Genomic DNA, 4,645 nt, shown 5'->3' with positions numbered 1-4,645 from the left:
ACAACCATGTCTCATTACAAAACAAGCATTATTTTCAAAATCATTTTCTTAATTAACAGTTGTATGGGATGATCTTGGGTATCATACCATCCGTCGCATAAATTGAGTCCTCCGATAAGTACTATTATTTTTCTTTTGTTATTGCCAGCATCATAATCCACAATCACATTTTTCAGATGATGGTAATAGACTGTGACTTCCTGATTACCAATTAGCTATAGAAAAACCATGCTCTGCTAATGGATCTTTTTACAAATCCCTCAGCAGGAATCAGATCAAAATCCAATGAAATCTCTTAGAATCGAGAGACATAAGCTGCATTTAGATCAAAACAGATCAGACCTAGAACATCTACCACTACATTATCACAAAATTTCCATCATAAGCGTAAATCCAAAGAAATGCAACATATAAAGATAGTCATCAGCTCAAATTAAGCTTATTATTTCCTTAAAAAATGAGCATAATTAACCAAAGGTTATGTTGGCTTGTTGAGTTGTAGATCTCAGGTTCAAGCCTGTGGATATCACTGTCATCACAAGTAACTAGCTATGAAAAAATGGAACAAAACTTGGGGGATGACTTAGCATACTAACACATGCTGGCTTGCCACTTTGAATAATGCATGCAGATAAGAAAACAAGCAAGTCAATGTGAATACCTGAGGATCATAGCCTTTAGTAGTTATAAACAACCAGCCCACACAAATCAGTAGAATACAGTACTCTGCTGAAAATGAAAGTAACTATCAATTACAAACTTAAGTATCAAACAAACGAAGAACATACATTGAAATTTTATAATCATGAGAGAAGACAAGTGCTTACTAAAAGAGCTTAAATATGAGAGAATAAGAACAAGAGAAATTCCACAGAAGATATGTAAAAAGATCTAACAATATAGTTAAAATCAGTTAAAGACATGAGCCAAAGATTGAGAAACTAAAATTATTTTTTAAAACATAAATATAGAAACTAAATAACAATTGTCCAAAAAGATGAATTGTCTAACTCCAACAGAAAGTACAATAGATCCTAATAAGTGAACTCAATAAAGTGATGATGCCATGCAACAAATGACCCAATTCCAACTTCGACTAAAGTCGAATGATATTCGTCTGACTTGGGCAATTCGACATCTCCTTTTACAATGATATCAATGACAACCTTATATGAATCTTCCCGAAGAGGTTTGCCATGGGGCCCATCTGTGAAAACAACTATCCCTTGAGCAATGAGCTCTCTATGCTAAGAGTACAACTCTTCATTGATGATTCCCAATTGAAGGTCCACCAGTCCATTGTGGATTTTCCGGTTGAATCGATGTGTCTGCTTCGAAGCTTGAAGCCATGCGCTGCTGCTATAATAAAGTTTCTCACCATGTGTTATATACGATAATTGAAGAAAAATTATTACTATTTAGATATAAAAAAAAAGATTTTAATAAAAAATGACCTGTATCATCTCTTTGATACCCCCAACATCGCGTAAGAAAATCTATTTTAGACGATAGCTCTTAAATTGAGACAATTGATCATCTATTTTCCCATTATATGAAGACATTCTTCAAGAGTTGCAGCGGATCCCCTTATTCGTGTTCGGGAAATGGTGGTTCCAACACCTCGAACTCGACCCCTTGTATCTTCATGTATCAAAGTCTTTATGACAATCTTTATTCCTTTTAAGATCATCCATAAGAGTATCAATATGTTCTTCAAATTTTCTAAATGCATCATTAACAAGTTCCTTCATTCTATGATACGCATCATTGGATTGATCATCAAACGCCGATGATGATGGTTTCTCGTTACTTTTCACAAGACTTTCACGGTAGAAAATCTAATGTATGTATGACTCATCAATACCGTTAATGAGCAAATGCTCTTGAATCTCTCCAAGAGTGATCCCACTCCCATTTATATATTTCACACACGGATAGGAATAATGATCAAATCCACCACTGTTGTTCTTTGTAAGCTCAATAAAATGCACAAGTTCATCCAAATATTATAGACTTAACGTATGTTTGTCCATCCATGCTTTCTTGTTTAATGATATCATTATGCAACAAATGAGATAATCAAGTCAATTCTTGATAATAAAAAATGTATTTAAGTGTTTTCACGAGTAAAATCAAAGTAAATGCGTTTAAAGTGACTAGATGTTAAGATGATGGTTGGACCTTATTAACTAAATGTGTTTAAAGTGAATAAACAAATTCTAATGCATGCTTTTAGTGAAATAAATCAATGTCATTGATCGGACCATCCAATGTGCTTGTATGTAGATGAGGTGGGTCATGAATGAAGTCCTACGATTGTGCTCACTAACCTCAAATGTCCAACAACAAGCAAGAGAAATAATTAACTTGGCACATAAGGAGTTCCTTTTCTTTTAGTCTTGACACGGGCATGATTTTGTTAAAATCTACTTCGGTTTGATAATTATTTTCACACACACACACACACACACATATTACATGTTTTTTATTTTCATTCTCAATTGCAAGTACGATATGGCAGAGCGTGTTCTAAAGAGTTACAAGTTGGACTTTTACAAAAGAATATAAATGAAGCGATAAAAATATAAATTAAGCAAGACTATAAGTAGGCACGTAATTATACATGATTCAGCAGGTTCTTATTTACAACAGGAAGAGTTGACTTCTAATAAATAAGATTATATTTCTAAAACAAAACAAGCATCATCTTTCAATTTAAGCCATATTGAAATAAAAATAATTATATGGTTCATTTGATTAAAGAAGCATTTAACATAATTCATTACATTGTCAGAATCCATGTTGTATATTTGAAACAGGTTGATTTGTAGCACACTGATGTGATAGCCTGTTTGCATTGGACCACATATGTCGGCATGCACTAGCTCGAGTGGTTGACTTGCTCTCCATGATCTAGCCTTCAAAGAATTCCGATGATGTTTGTCAAACACACAACTTTCACAAATTCGATTGTCACCTTAGATGGACCATTCCCCAAAAGGCTTCATAATTGGAGATTCTAGCCATCAAATCTTTGGCTTATCTCCCATTGAATATGGATTGCTAGTCCACTTCTTTTATCTTTCTCTTTATGTACCATTGCTCTATTTTGATTATGTCAGACTAATTTCAAGCCCCTTGATTTTTTTTTATATGACCCACCATATCAAATCTCTAGACCACAATTTGCAAGTGCCACAAGTACAATAGTTACACTAATCTAATTTCCTTCTTGTTCAAAGTCCCTCGCAGAATTTTCTTATTATCGTGTTTGATCTTAACTAATCTTAGGCCCCGTTTGTTAAATTTGAAGTCTAAAGACCGAATTTGAAATCTGAAGCCTGAATCTGAAATCTAAAGCCTAAATATGAAATCCGAAGTACAAAAAACTTGTTTGATAATTATGGCTAAAGTCAAAAAATTAAGTAATGAATTTGAAACAAACTGTTTGTTAACAAACATCTTAAATGTCTGAAATATGTTAATTTTACACATTTTCCCCTATCTCAGATTTGAAAATTGTTGAGGTCAAAATCCAGATCACCCTCCACTCAACGCGGTGGACCTTCGACGAACCTTGATCCTGCACAAAATGGTAAGCAAAGGAGACCTTGGCTAAGCCGGGGGACCCTCCAATGCCTAAGTCAGGCTAGGGAATCTGGGTCTAAGTCATATATAGAGAGAGGGTGTGGGATCTTGCATACCTATAGCAATGGGGTCCCCAAGTATTTATACTCGTGGGTAGAGAAGATTGCGTCCATTAATCTCGGCATGATTTACTCAATCACGTAGATACTGTAATCATAAAGATATTATCCACAATCTTTGAGTTGCGTGATGTATCGTGTCTTAAGGGCGTGTATCCTTGGATGAGATTTTCGGTCACGTCCTTATTTAGGCTAGTCTTCAGGCTCGGCACACGGAGTGCCCTCACCCGGGCTTCACCTCAACCTGTCTATACCTGAGGCTGAGTCCTAGTATTCAGCGTGTCAGCCCAGGCTTACCCTTGTCTTGTCTAAGCCTGAGACCGAGCAGTCGGAGTTTACTGTCGGAATGCCCAGGGTCGGAGTTCATGGGATGTTATCCTCAAACGGGGATAAAAACGAGGGTGAGAACTCGCCTCGGCCTGCTAATAGTAGTAACTTAGAGGTCGACTCACACTCGATGTGATATTCTTCTCCCGAGGCTTCAATAACTGACTCGGGTAGCTCGGATCGACTCTGATTATCCTTGTTCAGATTTCCCTATAATAGAAGCCCCCTACTCTCTAGGCCTGAGCTTGGATCTAGAGAGTAAATACTCGGAGAAATGAAATGACGACTCCCTTCCCCAACTCTTGATGGCGATTGGAGTGATCAGGGCGTATTCAATGCAATTCGTACACCTCTGATTCCGCGTACAATGTAACGGCTGCACGCGGAGGGACACGTGGTGACGGTTACAATTTGCAAACGGCAGGGCGAAGGAGGTTGCGCCACGTGTGTTGGAGGACCAAGGAGGTGCCTGCATCTTTAATGACATTAAATGCTGAGAAGATTCTGACCTCGAAGCATGGGTTCGGATGTATCGTGCTCTTCCACGTGTCCCTCGGCGCCAGTGCCGAGTCGTATCGGCTTCTAACACGGTCGCTAATAATGATGGCATC

Source organism: Magnolia sinica, chromosome 2 (genome assembly GCF_029962835.1).
Source record: "Magnolia sinica isolate HGM2019 chromosome 2, MsV1, whole genome shotgun sequence".
Classification (NCBI taxonomy): Eukaryota; Viridiplantae; Streptophyta; class Magnoliopsida; order Magnoliales; family Magnoliaceae; genus Magnolia; species Magnolia sinica.
This window is presented reverse-complemented; position numbering follows the sequence as displayed.